Source organism: Oncorhynchus nerka, linkage group LG27 (assembly GCF_034236695.1).
Source record: "Oncorhynchus nerka isolate Pitt River linkage group LG27, Oner_Uvic_2.0, whole genome shotgun sequence".
Classification (NCBI taxonomy): Eukaryota; Metazoa; Chordata; class Actinopteri; order Salmoniformes; family Salmonidae; genus Oncorhynchus; species Oncorhynchus nerka.
Genome location: NC_088422.1, coordinates 101968480 through 101988008, shown reverse-complemented (window position 1 = coordinate 101988008; position 19529 = coordinate 101968480). Strand labels below are relative to the sequence as shown.

At 48.0% G+C, this 19529-nt stretch overlaps 1 long non-coding RNA gene across 1 annotated transcript in view; it reads left to right on the top strand.

The window, feature by feature from the left end:
• Positions 1 to 19529, top strand: part of LOC135565228 (uncharacterized) — a 34898-nt gene that overhangs the window by 8696 nt on the left and 6673 nt on the right. The gene's annotated exons all lie outside the window — the stretch shown is intronic.

Genomic DNA, 19529 nt, shown 5'->3' with positions numbered 1-19529 from the left:
AACCAAAGCCCAACCAGCAGCTACATTAGTTTAACAAAGCCCAGCCAGCAGCTTCATTAGTTTAACCAAAGCCCAGCCAGCAGCTTCATTAGTTTAACCAAAGCCCAGCCAGCAGCTTCATTAGTTTAACCAAAGCCCAGCCAGCAGCTTCATTAGTTTAACCAAGCCCAGCCAGCAGCTTCATTAGTTTAACCAAAGCCCAGCCAGCAGCTTCATTAGTTTAACCAAAGCCCAGCCAGCAGCTACATTAGTTTAACCAAAGCCCAGCCAGCACCTTCATTAGTTTAACCAAAGCCCAGCCAGCAGCTTCATTAGTTTAACCAAAGCCCAGCCAGCAGCTTCATTAGTTTAACCAAAGCCCAGCCAGCAGCTTCATTAGTTTAACCAAAGCCCAGCCAGCAGCTTCATTAGTTTAACCAAAGCCCAGCCAGCAGCTTCATTAGTTTAACCAAAGCCCAGCCAGCAGCTTCATTAGTTTAACCAAAGCCCAGCCAGCAGCTTCATTAGTTTAACCAAAGCCCAGCCAGCAGCTTCATTAGTTTAACCAAAGCCCAACCAGCAGCTTCATTAGTTTAACCAAAGCCCAGCCAGCAGCTTCATTAGTTTAACCAAAGCCCAGCCAGCAGCTTCATTAGTTTAACCAAAGCCCAGCCAGCAGCTTCATTAGTTTAACCAAAGCCCAGCCAGCAGCTTCATTAGTTTAACCAAAGCCCAGCCAGCAGCTTCATTAGTTTAACCAAAGCCCAGCCAGCAGCTTCATTAGTTTAACCAAAGCCCAGCCAGCAGCTTCATTAGTTTAACCAAAGCCCAGCCAGCAGCTACATTAGTTTAACCAAAGCCCAGCCAGCAGCTTCATTAGTTTAACCAAAGCCCAGCCAGCAGCTTCATTAGTTTAACCAAAGCCCAGCCAGCAGCTGCATTAGTTTAACCAAAGCCCAGCCAGCAGCAGCAACCTTCATTAGTTTAACCAAGCCCAGCCAGCAGCTTCATTAGTTTAACCAAAGCCCAGCCAGCAGCTTCATTAGTTTAACCAAAGCCCAGCCAGCAGCAGCAACCTTCATTAGTTTAACCAAGCCCAGCCAGCAGCTTCATTAGTTTAACCAAAGCCCAGCCAGCAGCTTCATTAGTTTAACCAAAGCCCAGCCAGCAGCTTCATTAGTTTAACCAAAGCCCAGCCAGCAGCTACATTAGTTTAACCAAAGCCCAGCCAGCAGCTTCATTAGTTTAACCAAGCCCAGCCAGCAGCTTCATTAGTTTAACCAAAGCCCAGCCAGCAGCTGCATTAGTTTAACCAAAGCCCAGCCAGCAGCTTCATTAGTTTAACCAAAGCCCAGCCAGCAGCTTCATTAGTTTAACCAAAGCCCAGCCAGCAGCTTCATTAGTTTAACCAAAGCCCAGCCAGCAGCTTCATTAGTTTAACCAAGCCCAGCCAGCAGCTTCATTAGTTTAACCAAAGCCCAGCCAGCAGCTTCATTAGTTTAACCAAAGCCCAGCCAGCAGCAGCAACCTTCATTAGTTTAACCAAGCCCAGCCAGCAGCTTCATTAGTTTAACCAAAGCCCAGCCAGCAGCAGCCCAGCCATTAGTTTAACCAAAGCCCAGCCAGCAGCGCCAAGCAGCTTCATTAGTTTAACAACCTTCATTAGTTTAACCAAGCCCAGCCAGCAGCTTCATTAGTTTAACCAAAGCCCAGCCAGCAGCTTCATTAGTTTAACCAAAGCCCAGCCAGCAGCTTCATTAGTTTAACCAAAGCCCAGCCAGCAGCTTCATTAGTTTAACCAAAGCCCAGCCAGCAGCTTCATTAGTTTAACCAAGCCCAGCCAGCAGCTTCATTAGTTTAACCAAAGCCCAGCCAGCAGCTTCATTAGTTTAACCAAAGCCCAGCCAGCAGCTTCATTAGTTTAACCAAGCCCAGCCAGCAGCTTCATTAGTTTAACCAAAGCCCAGCCAGCAGCTTCATTAGTTTAACCAAAGCCCAGCCAGCAGCTTCATTAGTTTAACCAAAGCCCAGCCAGCAGCTTCATTAGTTTAACCAAAGCCCAGCCAGCAGCTTCATTAGTTTAACCAAAGCCCAGCCAGCAGCTTCATTAGTTTAACCAAAGCCCAGCCAGCAGCTACATTAGTTTAACCAAAGCCCAGCCAGCAGCTACATTAGTTTAACCAAAGCCCAGCCAGCAGCTTCATTAGTTTAACCAAAGCCCAGCCAGCAGCTTCATTAGTTTAACCAAGCCCAGCCAGCAGCTACATTAGTTTAACCAAAGCCCAGCCAGCAGCTACATTAGTTTAACCAAAGCCCAGCTTCATTAGTTTAACCAAGCCCAGCCAGCAGCTTCATTAGTTTAACCAAAGCCCAGCCAGCAGCTTCATTAGTTTAACCAAAGCCCAGCCAGCATTAGTTTAACCAAAGCCCAGCCAGCAGCTTCATTAGTTTAACCAAAGCCCAGCCAGCAGCTTCATTAGTTTAACCAAAGCCCAGCTTCATTAGTTTAACCAAGCCCAGCCAGCAGCTTCATTAGTTTAACCAAAGCCCAGCTACATTAGTTTAACCAAAGCCCAGCCAGCAGCTACATTAGTTTAACCAAAGCCCAGCCAGCAGCTTCATTAGTTTAACCAAAGCCCAGCTACATTAGTTTAACCAAAGCCCAGCTACATTAGTTTAACCAAAGCCCAGCCAGCAGCTTCATTAGTTTAACCAAAGCCCAGCCAGCAGCTTCATTAGTTTAACCAAAGCCCAACCAGCAGCTACATTAGTTTAACCAAGCCCAGCCAGCAGCTACAACCTTCATTAGTTTAACCAAAGCCCAGCCAGCAGCTACATTAGTTTAACCAAGCCCAGCCAGCAGCTACATTAGTTTAACCAAAGCCCAGCCAGCAGCTACATTAGTTTAACCAAAGCCCAGCCAGCAGCTACAACCTTCATTAGTTTAACCAAGCCCAGCCAGCAGCTACATTAGTTTAACCAAGCCCAGCCAGCAGCTACATTAGTTTAACCAAAGCCCAGCTTCATTAGTTTAACCAAAGCCCAGCTACATTAGTTTAACCAAAGCCCAGCCAGCAGCTACATTAGTTTAACCAAAGCCCAGCTACATTAGTTTAACCAAAGCCCAGCTACATTAGTTTAACCAAAGCCCAGCTACATTAGTTTAACCAAAGCCCAGCCAGCAGCTACAACCTTCATGAAATTAAGGTTAACATCTCACCTTTCTGGTAAAAAATATAGCTGTTTTTAAGTTAGTTTCCCACAACTGTACACGTTTTGTCATGGGGCTAAGAGAAAATGTGTAGTTTTAATGCAAATTTCCTGAAATTCTACACATTTAGCCTTTTCTACACATTTAGCCTGTTCTACACATTTAGCCTGTTCTACACATTTAGCCTGTTCTACACATTTAGCCTGTTCTACACATTTATCCTGTTCTACACATTTAGCCTTTTCTACACATTTAGCCTTTTCTACACATTTAGCCTGTTCTACACATTTAGCCTGTTCTACACATTTAGCCTTTTCTACACATTTAGCCTGTTCTACACATTTTGCCTGTTCTGAAACCTGTGTCACACGAAGCAATTTGGACGCAATTTCTGTTGTCCGATGCAAGTCACAAGAGACGTCATCAATTGAAACACAAACCTGTCGTACATCACATCATGTTTTCATAAATTATTTGTTTATCCAAATGTTTAGTAATTGTAACCACATCAATATAGACAGCAAGTTGTCTATTTGCCAACCATGTTTTTGATGTATTTGATACCATTGATGATGAGCTGAGTTTAGCTAGCTAGCTAGCTAGTGCAGTTCATGTTAAACCATTCACTGTTGAAGTCGGAAGTTTACATACACTTAGGTTGGAGTCATTAAAACTCGTTTTTCAACCACTCCACAAATGAATTGTTAACAAACTATAGTTTTGGCAAGTCGGTTAGGACATCTACTTTGTGCATGACACAAGTCATTTTTCCAACAATTGTTTACAGACAGATTATTTCAATTATAATTCACTGTATCACAATTCCAGTGGGTCAGAAGTTTACATCCACTAAGTTGACTGTGCCTTTAAACAGCTTGAAAAATTCCAGAAAAGTATGTCATGGCTTTAGAAGCTTCTGATGGGCTAATTGACATCATTTGAGTCAATTGGAGGTGTACGTGTGGATGTATTTCAAGGCCTACCTTCAAACTCAGTGCCTCTTTGCTTGACATCATGGGAAAATCAAAAGAAATCAGCCAAGACCTCAGAAAAAAAATTGTAGACCTCCACAAGTCAGGTTCATCCTTGGGAGCAATTTCCAAACGCCTGAAGGTACCACGTTCATCTGTACAAACAATAGTATGCAAGTATAAACACCATGGGAGCATCCAGCCGTCATACCACTCAGGAAGGAGATGCGTTCTGTCTCCTGGAGATGAACGTACTTTGGTGCTAAAAGTGAAAATAAATCCCAGAACAACAGCAAAGGACCTTGTGAAGATGCTGGAGGAAACAGGTCCAAAAGTATCTATATCCACAGTAAAACGAGTTCTATATCGACATAACCTGAAAGGCCGCTCAGCAAGAAAGAAGCCACTGCATAAAAAAGCCAGACTTCGGTCTGTAACTGCACACGGGGACAAAGATCGTACTTTTTGGCGAAATGTCCTCTGGTCTGATGAAACCAATAGGGAACTGTTTGGCCGTAATGACCATCGTTATGTTTGGAGGAAAAAGGGGGAGGCTTGGAAGCCGAAGAACACCATCCCAACCGTGAAGCACAGGGGTGGCACCATCATGTTGTGGGGATGCTTTGCTGCAGGAGGGACTGGTGAACTTCACAAAATAGATGGCATCATGAGGGAGGAAAATTATGTGGATATATTGAAGCAACATCTCAAGACATCAGTTAAAGCTTGGTCGCATTGTCCAAATGGACAATGACCCCAAGCATACTTCTAAAGTTGTGGCAAAATGGCTTAAGGACAACAAAGTCAAGGTATTGGAGTGGCCATCACAAAGCCCTGACCTCAATCCTATAGAAAATGTGTGGGCAGATCTGAAAAAGCGTGTGCGAGCAAGGAGGCCTACAAACCTGACATCTGACTCAGTTACACCAGCTCTGTCAGGAGGAATGGGCCAAAATTCACCCAAATTATTGTGGGAAGCTTGTGGAAGGCTACCCGAAACGCTTGACATAACATTTTAAAGGCAATGCTACCAAATACTAATTGAGTGTATGTAATCTTCTGACCCACTGGGAATGTGATGAAAGAAATAAAAGCTGAAATAAATCATTCTCTCTGGGCGTGAGTTGGGGTGGGCAGTCTATGTTTGTTTTTCTATGTTGGTTTTTGAGTTTGGCCTGGCATGGTTGTCAAATCAGAGGCAGGTGTCGTTAGTTGTCTCTGATTGAGAATCATACTTAGGTAGCCTTTTTACACCTATGTTTTGTGGGTGTTTATTTTTCAGTTTCAGTGTTTGCACCATTCGGGACTGTTTCGGTTTTCATTTTGATTCTCTTGTTATTTTGTGTTTTGTAAATCATTATGGATACATATCACGCTGCATTTTGGTCCGATCCTTGCTGCTCCTCGTCAGAAGAAGAGGACGAGAATCGTTACAGAGATAGAAGCTGTTGTTCAGTCTCTCGGTCCCAGCTTTGATACACAGAGGATTTTTAAAAATGTATTTAATCTATTTTAGAATAAGACTGTAAAGTAAATCTTGGAGGAAAAAGTCAAGGGCTCTGACTACTTTCCAAATGCAGCGTATATCATATTTTTTGTAGTAAATAATTTCACCGGGCACTACCCATTCTTCTCTAGTCTCCAGTCCACACTGCCTTGTCTATGGGCTTTCAGCTAACTCCTAGTCTCCAGTCCACACTGCCTTGCCTGTGGGCTTTCAGCTAACTCCTAGTCTCCAGTCCACACTGCCTTGCCTGTGGGCTTTCAGCTAACTCCTAGTCTCCAGTCCACACTGCCTTGCCTGTGGGCTTTCAGCTAACTCCTAGTCTCCAGTCCACACTGCCTTGCCTGTGGGCTTTCAGCTAACTCCTAGTCTCCAGTCCACACTGCCTTGCCTGTGGGCTTTCAGCTAACTCCTATTCTCCAGTCCACACTGCCTTGTCTATGGGCTTTCAGCTAACTCCTAGTCTCCAGTCCACACTGCCTTGCCTGTGGGCTTTCAGCTAACTCCTAGTCTCCAGTCCACACTGCCTTGCCTGTGGGCTTTCAGCTAACTCCTATTCTCCAGTCCACACTGCCTTGTCTATGGGCTTTCAGCTAACTCCTATTCTCCAGTCCACACTGCCTTGCCTGTGGGCTTTCAGCTAACTCCTATTCTCCAGTCCACACTGCCTTGTCTATGGGCTTTCAGCTAACTCATAGTCTCCAGTCCACACTGCCTTGCCTGTGGGCTTTCAGCTAACTCCTAATCTCCCTCCCTCTGTCTCCCTCCCTCTCTCCCTCCCTCTCTCTCTTTCCCTCTGTCTCCCTCCCACCCTCTCTCCCTCCCTCTCTGTCTCCCTCCCTCTATCCCTCCCTATCTGTCTCCCTCCCTCTATCCCTCCCTCCCACCCTCTCTCCCTCCCTCCCACCTTCTCTCTCTCCCTCCCACCCTCTCTCTCTCCCTCCCTCTCTGTCTCCCTCCCACCCTCTCTCCCTCCCTCTCTCCCTCCCTCTCTGTCTCCCTCCCACCCTCTCTCCCTCCCTCTCTGTCTCCCTCTCCCTCCCTCTCTGTCTCCCTCCCACCCTCTCTCCCTCCCTCTCTCCCTCCCACCCACCCTCTCTCCCTCCCCTCTGTCTCCCTCCCACCCTCTCTCCCTCCCCCTCTGTCTCCCTCCCACCCTCTCTCCCTCCCCTCTGTCTCCCTCCCACCCTCCCTCCCTCTCTCTCTCCCTCCCCCTCTGTCTCCCTCCCACCCTCTCTCCCTCCCCCTCTGTCTCCCTCCCACCCTCCCTCCCTCTCTCTCTCCCTTTCGCTCTGTCTCCCTCCCTCTCTCTGTCTCCCGCCCTCCTCTCTCCGTCTCCCTCCCACCCTCTCTGTCTCCCTCCCACCGTCTCCCTCCCACCCTCTCTGTCTCCCTCCCACCCTCTCTCCCTCCCACCCACCCTCTCTCCCTCCCCTCTGTCTCTCCCTCCCACCCTCTCTCCCTCCCCCTCTGTCTCCTCCCACCCTCTCTCCCTCCCCCTCTGTCTCCCTCCCACCCTCCCTCCCTCTCTCTCTCCCTCCCCTCTGTCTCCCTCCCACCCTCTCTCTCCTCCCCAATGTCTCCTCCCACCCTTCCTGAAGGGTTGCTAGCTGCTCCTCCCTCTCAGAATGACTCCCTCTCTCCGTAGGAAATCCTCTCCCGTCTCCCTCCCACCCTTAAAAACCTCCCACCGACCCTCTGTCCCTCCCTTCTCTCCCTCCCCCTCTGTCTCCCTCCCACCCTCCCTCCCTCTCTCTCTCCCTCCCCTCTGTCTCCCTCCCACCCTCTCTCCCTCCCCCTCTGTCTCCCTCCCACCCTCCCTCCCTCTCTCTCTCCCTTTCGCTCTGTCTCCCTCCCTCTCTCTGTCTCCCCGCCCTCCCTCTCTCCGTCTCTCCCACCCTCTCTGTCTCCCTCCCACCGTCTCCCTCCCACCCTCTCTGTCTCCCTCCCACCCTCTCTCCCTCCCTCTCTCCCTCCCACCCACCCTCTCTCCCTCCCCCTCTGTCTCCCTCCCACCCTCTCTCCCTCCCCTCTGTCTCCCTCCCACCCTCTCTCCCTCCCCCTCTGTCTCCCTCCCACCCTCCCTCCCTCTCTCTCTCTCCCTCCCCTCTGTCTCCCTCCCACCCTCTCTCCCTCCCCTCTGTCTTTCCCTCCCTCTCTCTCTCCCTTTCGCTCTGTCTCCTCCCCTCTCTCTGTCTCCCCGCAGACCTCTCTCCGTCTCCCTCCCACCCTCTCTGTCTCCCTCCCAATACTCTCCCTCCCACCCTCTCTCCCTCCTCCCTCCCTATCCCTTGTTCTTGCTGGCCTAATTCAAACAATGAAATTCCTGAAGGGTTGCTAGTGCCCTTCCAGAATGACTTATGGTAGGAAATCGCTCCCCTTGTTAAAAACCTGTAGGAGCTTGTTTTTTTTTTTGTGTTTTTTTTTTTTTAAACCAATGGCCATTTGTTTTCTTGAAATATACTGTAGGTCAGGGCCTCTTCAATAATCCTCTGAAGTTAAAGCTGCATCGAACATTAAAATACATCTGGATGTAGATTCCTATTAACACACACTTATTGTCTTTTGATGCGTTGTAGATGACCAATGTGTAGTGTAGTGCAGGCCGTTTGCTGATAGCTGCAGACTCATTCGGTATAATACTCTGTACTCTCTCCTTGTTAATCAGACTGATACATCTGTCTATAATACTCTGTACTCTCTCCTTGTTAATCAGACTGATACATCTGTCTATAATACTCTGTACTCTCTCCTTGTTAATCAGACTGATACATCTGTCTATAATACTCTGTACTCTCTCCTTGTTAATCAGACTGATACATCTGTCTATAATACTCTGTACTCTCTCCTTGTTAATCAGACTGATACATCTGTCTATAATACTACTCTGTACTCTCTCCTTGTTAATCAGACTGATACATCTGTCTATAATACTCTGTACTCTCTCCTTGTTAATCAGACTGATACATCTGTCTATAATACTCCATACTCTCTCCTTGTTAATCAGACTGATACATCTGTCTATAATACTCTGTACTCTCATTCATCCTTTCAAGTTCATGAAGTGAGCATGATGTTCCTATCCAATAGTCAGTTGATTCCCTTTTAACCAGGCATCCCATAATAAGGGATTGTTTACTCTCAACAACACCCTCCTCCTCCCACGGATTTGGATTTCTGGCTCTGATAACACACCTCTCTGTTCTGCTATGGTGGACTCTTCCAGGATTTATGGAGTGGACTTTTTGATTCTTGGTGGTTAAGGTGTGGAGTAATCTCAACATGTTTTTTGTCGACTCCACACCTCTCGGTTCTGCTTCTCGCCTCATAGTGCTTTAAGCAACTGAATTTGAATGTGTGTTCCAACTAAGGTATCAAGTAAACAGTAGAGATGACCTATCCGTGAGTCAATTCAATTCTCTCCATGTGTCCCATAATAGTTCATCTCATTTAAAACAACCTCCTTCTTGATTCCACTTTCTCCATGATCTGATTTCCCGGTGTGATAACAGTTGGTGCACCTCGGTTTCTCTGGACGTTGCTGTTCTTTAAACTGAGAGCCACTTCCTGTCTTTTATATCAGGACAGGATGTACCTCACCTCAACATCCTGTCTGTTATACCAGGACAGCATGTACCTGACCTCAACATCCTGTCTGTTATACCAGGACAGGATGTACCTCACCTCAACATCCTGTCTGTTATACCAGGACAGGATGTACCTCACCTCAACATCCTGTCTGTTATACCAGGACAGGATGTTCCTCACCTCAACATCCTGTCTGTTATACCAGGACAGGATGTACCTCACCTCAACATCCTTTCTGTTATACCAGGACAGGATGTACCTCATCTCAACAGCCTGTCTGTTATACCAGGACAGGATGTACCTAATCTCAACATCCTTTCTGTTATACCACGACAGGATGTACCTCACCTCAACATCCTGTCTGTTATCCCAGGACAGGATGTACCTCATCTCAACATCCTGTCTGTTATACCAGGACAGGATGTACCTCATCTCAACATCCTTTCTGTTATACCAGGACAGGATGTACCTCATCTCAACATCCTGTCTGTTATACCAGGACAGGATGTACCTCACCTCAACATCCTGTCTGTTATACCAGGACAGGATGTACCTCATCTCAACATCCTTTCTCTTATACCAGGACAGGATGTACCTCACCTCAACATCCTGTATTTTATACTAGGACAGGATGTACCTCACCTCAACATCCTGTCTGTTATACCAGGACAGGATGTACCTCACCTCAACATCCTGTCTGTTATACCAGGACAGGATGTACCTCACCTCAACATCCTGTCTGTTATACCAGGACAGGATGTACCTCACCTCAACATCCTGTCTGTTATACCAGGACAGGATGTACCTCATCTCAACATCCTGTCTGTTATACCAGGACAGGATGTACCTCATCTCAACATCCTTTCTGTTATACCAGGACAGGATGTACCTCACCTCAACATCCTGTCTGTTATACCAGGACAGGATGTACCTCACCTCAACATCCTGTCTGTTATACCAGGACAGGATGTACCTCACCTCAACATAGTTCATTCAGACCAGAGGTTCTACTGAGCCTGATTTTCAGAGGTATGACGCACACACTGTCTCCAAGATGGATGGCTGCAATCGCCAGCGATGTGCCACAAATGACCCAATAAAACGGCAGCACACCAAGCTGTAGTGTGAATCATGAGGAGAGGAGGGGCACCTGGCCACCCGGCTGCTAAGCAATATATGGATGGGATTTACTAAGTCATTAGTAGTGGGGCTAGCTCTCTCTCTCTCTGTCTCTCTCTCTCTCTCCCTCCTCTCTCTCCCTCTCTCTATCTCTTTCTCACTGTCTCTCTCTCTTTTCTCTCTCTCTCTCTCACTGTCTCTCTCTCTCACTCCCATTCTGTCTCTCTCCCTCTCTCTATCTCTTTCTCACTGTCTCTCTCTCTTCTCTCTTCTCTCTCTCTCTCTCTCTGTCTCTCTCTCTCTCCTCCTCTCTCTCCCTCTCTCTATCTCTTTCTCACTGTCTCTCTCTCTTTCTCTCTCTCTCTCTCTGTCTCTCTCTCTGTCTCTCTCTCTCTCTCTCTCTCTCTCTCTCACTGTCTCTCTCTCACTCCCATTCTGTCTCTCTCCCTCTCTCTATCTCTTTCTCACTGTCTCTCTATCTTCTCTCTTCTCTCTGTCTCTCTCTCTCTCTCTCTCTCTCTCTCTCTCTTCTCTCTCTCTGCAGGCTGGCTGTGTGGGGTAATGGTGTTAAAGCTATAAAGGGAGGTTTTATTTGTGAGCTGATGGATTTGTTATAAGGATCCGTTTCAGTAATGTTGGTAATCAAAGGACAAAGTCATGATGAGATGACATGGGGTGACAGTGGAGGAGGAGTTCCAGACTCCAGGGCCGGCGCCACAACCAATCAGTTGGACGGGGCATTTCATTTCCATGGGGAGGGGGGGGATCACGTGACCTCCTATGTGCGTGCAACATTTTCTATGGGTTTTATATTAACTGACATGTCATTTTACTCTAAAAATCTATTCCCTTTTAATGTTGAATGAACACAACCAGTCATGATGTTTTGATCTGATTTGTCAGACAAATCACTTAAAAAAGGTGAGTCCAATAACGCTGAAGCGTGTTACGAGGGAAGGCAGGTGATAAGTGAGTTCAGGTGAGTCCAGGTGAGTCCAATAACGCTGAAGCGTGTTACGAGGGAAGGCAGGTGATAAGTGAGTCCAGGTGAGTCCAGGTGAGTCCAATAACGCTGAAGCGCGTTACAAGGGAAGGCAGGTGATAAGTGAGTTCAGGTGAGTCCAGGTGAGTCCAATAACGCTGAAGCGCGTGCCCAGGGAAGGCAGGTGATAAGTGAGTCCAGGTGAGTCCAATAACGCTGAAGCGCGTTACGAGGGAAGGCAGGTGATAAGTGAGTCCAGGTGAGTCCAATATCGCTGAAGCGCGTTACGAGGGAAGGCAGGTGATAAGTGAGTCCAGGTGAGTCCAATAACGCTGAAGCGCATGCCCAGGGAAGGCAGGTGATAAGTGAGTCCAGGTGAGTCCAATAACGCTGAAGCGCGTTACAAGGGAAGGCAGGTGATAAGTGAGTTCAGGTGAGTCCAGGTGAGTCCAATAACGCTGAAGCGCGTTACGAGGGAAGGCAGGTGATAAGTGAGTCCAGGTGAGTCCAATAACGCTGAAGCGCGTGCCCAGGGAAGGCAGGTGATAAGTGAGTCCAGGTGAGTCCAATATCACTGAAGCGCGTTACAAGGGAAGGCAGGTGATAAGTGAGTCCAGGTGAGTCCAATAACGCTGAAGCGCGTTACGAGGGAAGGCAGGTGATAAGTGAGTTCAGGTGAGTCCAGGTGAGTCCAATAACGCTGAAGCGCGTGCCCAGGGAAGGCAGGTGATAAGTGAGTCCAGGTGAGTCCAATAACGCTGAAGTGCGTGCCCAGGGAAGGCAGGTGATAAGTGAGTCCAGGTGAGTCCAATATCACTGAAGCGCGTTACAAGGGAAGGCAGGTGATAAGTGAGTCCAGGTGAGTCCAATAACGCTGAAGCGCGTTACGAGGGAAGGCAGGTGATAAGTGAGTTCAGGTGAGTCCAGGTGAGTCCAATAACGCTGAAGCGCGTGCCCAGGGAAGGCAGGTGATAAGTGAGTCCAGGTGAGTCCAATAACTCTGAAGCGCGTGCCCAGGGAAGGCAGGTGATAAGTGAGTCCAGGTGAGTCCAATAACGCTGAAGCGCGTGCCCAGGGAAGGCAGGTGATAAGTGAGTCCAGGTGAGTCCAATATCACTGAAGCGCGTTACAAGGGAAGGCAGGTGATAAGTGAGTCCAGGTGAGTCCAATAACGCTGAAGCGCGTTACGAGGGAAGGCAGGTGATAAGTGAGTTCAGGTGAGTCCAGGTGAGTCCAATAACGCTGAAGCGTGCCCAGGGAAGGCAGGTGATAAGTGAGTCCAGGTGAGTCAATAACGCTGAAGCGCGTTACGAGGGAAGGCAGGTGATAAGTGAGTTCAGGTGAGTCCAGGTGAGTCAATAACGCTCAGGGCAGCGCGTTACAAGGGAAGGCAGGTGATAAGTGAGTCCAGGTGAGTCCAATAACGCTGAAGCGCGTGCCCAGGGAAGGCAGGTGATAAGTGAGTCCAGGTGAGTCCAATAACGCTGAAGCGCGTTACAAGGGAAGGCAGGTGATAAGTGAGTCCAGGTGAGTCCAATAACGCTGAAGCGCGTGCCCAGGGAAGGCAGGTGATAAGTGAGTCCAGGTGAGTCCAATAACGCTGAAGCGCGTTACGAGGGAAGGCAGGTGATAAGTGAGTTCAGGTGAGTCCAGGTGAGTCCAATAACGCTCAAGCGCGTTACAAGGGAAGGCAGGTGATAAGTGAGTCCAGGTGATTCCAATAACGCTGAAGCGCGTGCCCAGGGAAGGCAGGTGATAAGTGAGTCCAGGTGAGTCCAATAACGCTGAAGCGCGTTACGAGGGAAGGCAGGTGATAAGTGAGTCCAGGTGAGTCCAATAACGCTGAAGCGCGTTACGAGGGAAGGCAGGTGATAAGTGAGTTCAGGTGAGTCCAGGTGAGTCCAATAACGCTGAAGCGCGTGCCCAGGGAAGGCAGGTGATAAGTGAGTCCAGGTGAGTCCAATAACGCTGAAGCGCGTGCCCAGGGAAGGCAGGTGATAAGTGAGTCCAGGTGAGTCCAATATCACTGAAGCGCGTTACAAGGGAAGGCAGGTGATAAGTGAGTCCAGGTGAGTCCAATAACGCTGAAGCGCGTTACGAGGGAAGGCAGGTGATAAGTGAGTTCAGGTGAGTCCAGGTGAGTCCAATAACGCTGAAGCGCGTGCCCAGGGAAGGCAGGTGATAAGTGAGTCCAGGTGAGTCCAATAACGCTGAAGCGCGTTACGAGGGAAGGCAGGTGATAAGTGAGTTCAGGTGAGTCCAGGTGAGTCCAATAACGCTCAAGCGCGTTACAAGGGAAGGCAGGTGATAAGTGAGTCCAGGTGAGTCCAATAACGCTGAAGCGCGTGCCCAGGGAAGGCAGGTGATAAGTGAGTCCAGGTGAGTCCAATAACGCTGAAGCGCGTGCCCAGGGAAGGCAGGTGATAAGTGAGTCCAGGTGAGTCCAATAACGCTGAAGCGCGTTACGAGGGAAGGCAGGTGATAAGTGAGTTCAGGTGAGTCCAGGTGAGTCCAATAACGCTCAAGCGCGTTACAAGGGAAGGCAGGTGATAAGTGAGTCCAGGTGATTCCAATAACGCTGAAGCGCGTGCCCAGGGAAGGCAGGTGATAAGTGAGTCCAGGTGAGTCCAATAACGCTGAAGCGCGTTACGAGGGAAGGCAGGTGATAAGTGAGTTCAGGTGAGGCCAGGTGAGTCCAATAACGCTCAAGCGCGTTACAAGGGAAGGCAGGTGATAAGTGAGTTCAGGTGAGTCCAATAACGCTGAAGCGTGTTACAAGGGAAGGCAGGTGATAAGTGAGTTCAGGTGAGTCCAGGTGAGTCCAATAACGCTGAAGCGCGTTACGAGGGAAGGCAGGTGATAAGTGATTTCAGGTGAGTCCAGGTGAGTCCAATAACGCTGAAGCGCGTTACAAGGGAAGGCAGGTGTGCGTGATGGACGGCAAGAGTGCGTGATGGATGGCAGGAGTGCGTGATGGACGGCAAGAGTGCGTGATGGATGGCAGGAGTGCGTGATGGACGGCAGGAGTGCGTGATGGATGGCAAGAGTGCGTGATGGATGGTAGGAGTGCGTGATGGATGGCAGGAGTGCGTGATGGATATCCAGGAGTGCGTGATGGTTGGCAGGAGTGCGTGATGGTTGGCATTAGTGCGTGATGCAGGGCAACCTGGCGTCCTCAAGGTGGAGGGAAGAGCGGGAGCAGACGAGCTGAGGGATATAATTATGTGGTGAGGAGAGGGAGGAAGGGGATGAGGGAGGGAGGGAGGTAGGGTGGAGGGAGGAGGGAGGAAGGGGAGGAGGGAGGAGGGAGGCAGGGGGAGGGAAGAGCGGGAGCAGACGTGACACGCTGTGCACCTGCCAACCTTCCTTCAATTCGCAGGTGGCTGAAACTATCTCACCAGGAGAAACCATCCGAGTGAGTGAAACAGCACCCCCTCTGTCTTTCTATGTGTAGCCCATGTATTTGATGCTGTCTGGCCAAAAAGAGTATGACATGCCAGACAGCATCATATTCTGAGAACATGGACTACATATTCTGAGAGAGAGAGATGCTGTTTCACTGTCCAGACAGCATCAGATACATGGTCTACACATACTGAGACAGAGAGGTGCTGTTTCACTGTCCAGACAGCATCAGATACATGGTCTACACATACTGAGACAGAGAGGTGCTGTTTCACTGTCCAGACAGCATCAGATACATGGTCTACACATACTGAGACAGAGAGATGCTGTTTCACTGTCCAGACAGCATCAGATACATGGTCTACACATACTGAGACAGAGAGGTGCTGTTTCACTGTCCAGACAGCATCAGATACATGGTCTACACATACTGAGACAGAGAGATGCTGTTTCACTGTCCAGACAGCAACAGATACATGGTCTACACATACTACTGAGCCAGAGGGGGCGCTGTTTCACTGTCCAGACAGCATCAGAAACATGGTCTACACATACTGAGACAGCATCAGATACATGGTCTACACATACTGAGCCAGAGAGGATGCTGTTTCACTGTCCAGACAGCATCAGAAACATGGTCTACACATACTGAGACAGAGAGATGCTGTTTCACTGTCCAGACAGCATCAGAAACATGGTCTACACATACTGAGACAGCATCAGATACATGGTCTACACATACTGAGACAGAGAGGTGCTGTTTCACTGTCCAGACAGCATCTGAAACATGGTCTACACATACTGAGACAGCATCAGATACATGGTCTACACATACTGAGACAGCATCAGATACATGGTCTACACATACTGAGACAGCATCAGATACATGGTCTACACATACTGAGACAGCATCAGATTCATGGTCTACACATACTGAGACAGCATCAGATACATGGTCTACACATACTGAGACAGAGAGGTGCTGTTTCACTGTCCAGACAGCATCAGATACATGGTCTACACATACTGAGACAGCATCAGATACATGGTCTACACATACTGAGACAGCATCAGATACATGGTCTACACATACTGAGACAGCATCAGATTCATGGTCTACACATACTGAGACAGCATCAGATTCATGGTCTACACATACTGAGACAGAGAGGTGCTGTTTCACTGTCCAGACAGCATCAGATACATGGTCTACACATACTGAGACAGAGAGATGCTGTTTCACTGTCCAGACAGCATCAGATTCATGGTCTACACATACTGAGACAGAGAGGTGCTGTTTCACTGTCCAGACAGCATCAGATTCATGGTCTACACATACTGAGACAGAGAGGTGCTGTTTCACTGTCCAGACAGCAACAGATACATGGTCTACACATACTGAGACAGCATCAGATACATGGTCTACACATACTGAGACAGAGAGGTGCTGTTTCACTGTCCAGACAGCATCAGATTCATGGTCTACACATACTGAGACAGAGAGGTGCTGTTTCACTGTCCAGACAGCATCAGATTCATGGTCTACACATACTGAGACAGAGAGGTGCTGTTTCACTGTCCAGACAGCAACAGATACATGGTCTACACATACTGAGACAGCATCAGATACATGGTCTACACATACTGAGACAGAGAGGTGCTGTTTCACTGTCCAGACAGCAACAGATACATGGTCTACACATACTGAGACAGCATCAGATACATGGTCTACACATACTGAGACAGAGGGGTGCTGTTTCACTGTCCAGACAGCATCAGATACATGGTCTACACATACTGAGACAGCATCAGATACATGGTCTACACATACTGAGACAGCATCAGATACATGGTCTACACATACTGAGACAGAGAGGTGCTGTTTCACTGTCCAGACAGCAACAGATACATGGTCTACACATACTGAGACAGCATCAGATACATGGTCTACACATACTGAGACAGAGAGGTGCTGTTTCACTGTCCAGACAGCAACAGATACATGGTCTACACATACTGAGACAGCATCAGATACATGGTCTACACATACTGAGACAGAGAGGTGCTGTTTCACTGTCCAGACAGCATCAGATACATGGTCTACACATACTGAGACAGAGAGGTGCTGTTTCATTGTCCAGACAGCAACAGATACATGGTCTACACATACTGAGACAGAGAGATGCTGTTTCACTGTCCAGACAGCATCAGATACATGGTCTACACATACTGAGACAGAGAGGTGCTGTTTCACTGTCCAGACAGCATCAGATACATGGTCTACACATACTGAGACAGAGAGATGCTGTTTCACTGTCCAGACAGCATCAGATTCATGGTCTACACATACTGAGACAGCATCAGATACATGGTCTACACATACTGAGACAGAGAGGTGCTGTTTCACTGTCCAGACAGCATCAGATACATGGTCTACACATACTGAGACAGAGAGATGCTGTTTCACTGTCCAGACAGCATCAGATACATGGTCTACACATACTGAGACAGAGAGATGCTGTTTCACTGTCCAGACAGCATCAGATTCATGGTCTACACATACTGAGACAGAGAGATGCTGTTTCACTGTCCAGACAGCATCAGATTCATGGTCTACACATACTGAGACAGAGAGGTGCTGTTTCACTGTCCAGACAGCAACAGATACATGGTCTACACATACTGAGACAGAGAGATGCTGTTTCACTGTCCAGACAGCATCAGATTCATGGTCTACACATACTGAGACAGCATCAGATACATGGTCTACACATACTGAGACAGAGAGATGCTGTTTCACTGTCCAGACAGCATCAGATACATGGTCTACACATACTGAGACAGAGAGGTGCTGTTTCACTGTCCAGACAGCATCAGATACATGGTCTACACATACTGAGACAGAGAGATGCTGTTTCACTGTCCAGACAGCAACAGATACATGGTCTACACATACTGAGACAGAGAGATGCTGTTTCACTGTCCAGACAGCATCAGATACATGGTCTACACATACTGAGACAGAGAGGTGCTGTTTCACTGTCCAGACAGCAACAGATACATGGTCTACACATACTGAGACAGAGAGATGCTGTTTCACTGTCCAGACAGCATCAGATACATGGTCTACACATACTGAGACAGAGAGGTGCTGTTTCACTGTCCAGACAGCATCAGATACATGGTCTACACATACTGAGACAGAGAGATGCTGTTTCACTGTCCAGACAGCATCAGATTCATGGTCTACACATACTGAGACAGCATCAGATACATGGTCTACACATACTGAGACAGAGAGGTGCTGTTTCACTGTCCAGACAGCATCAGATACATGGTCTACACATACTGAGACAGAGAGATGCTGTTTCACTGTCCAGACAGCATCAGATACATGGTCTACACATACTGAGACAGAGAGATGCTGTTTCACTGTCCAGACAGCATCAGATTCATGGTCTACACATACTGAGACAGAGAGATGCTGTTTCACTGTCCAGACAGCATCAGATTCATGGTCTACACATACTGAGACAGAGAGATGCTGTTTCACTGTCCAGACAGCATCAGATACATGGTCTACACATACTGAGACAGAGAGATGCTGTTTCACTGTCCAGACAGCATCAGATTCATGGTCTACACATACTGAGACAGCATCAGATACATGGTCTACACATACTGAGACAGCATCAGATACATGGTCTACACATACTGAGACAGCATCAGATACATGGTCTACACATACTGAGACAGAGAGGTGCTGTTTCACTGTCCAGACAGCATCAGATTCATGGTCTACACATACTGAGACAGCATCAGATTCATGGTCTACACATACTGAGACAGAGAGATGCTGTTTCACTGTCCAGACAGCATCAGATACATGGTCTACACATACTGAGACAGAGAGGTGCTGTTTCACTGTCCAGACAGCATCAGATACATGGTCTACACATACTGAGACAGAGAGGTGCTGTTTCACTGTCCAGACAGCATCAGATACATGGTCTACACATACTGAGACAGAGAGGTGCTGTTTCACTGTCCAGACAGCAACAGATACATGGTCTACACATACTGAGACAGAGAGGTGCTGTTTCACTGTCCAGACAGCATCAGATACATGGTCTACACATACTGAGACAGAGAGGTGCTGTTTCACTGTCCAGACAGCATCAGATACATGGTCTACACATACTGAGATAGAGAGGTGCTGTTTCACTGTCCAGACAGCATCAGATACATGGTCTACACATACTGAGACAGAGAGGTGCTGTTTCACTGTCCAGACAGCATCAGATACATGGTCTACACATACTGAGACAGAGAGATGCTGTTTCACTGTCCAGACAGCATCAGATTCATGGTCTACACATACTGAGACAGAGAGATGCTGTTTCACTGTCCAGACAGCAACAGATACATGGTCTACACATACTGAGACAGAGAGGTGCTGTTTCACTGTCCAGACAGCATCAGATTCATGGTCTACACATACTGAGACAGAGAGATGCTGTTTCACTGTCCAGACAGCAACAGATACATGGTCTACACATACTGAGACAGAGAGATGCTGTTTCACTGTCCAGACAGCATCAGATACATGGTCTACACATACTGAGACAGAGAGATGCTGTTTCACTGTCCAGACAGCATCAGATTCATGGTCTACACATACTGAGACAGAGAGATGCTGTTTCACTGTCCAGACAGCATCAGATACATGGTCTACACATACTGAGACAGAGAGATGCTGTTTCACTGTCC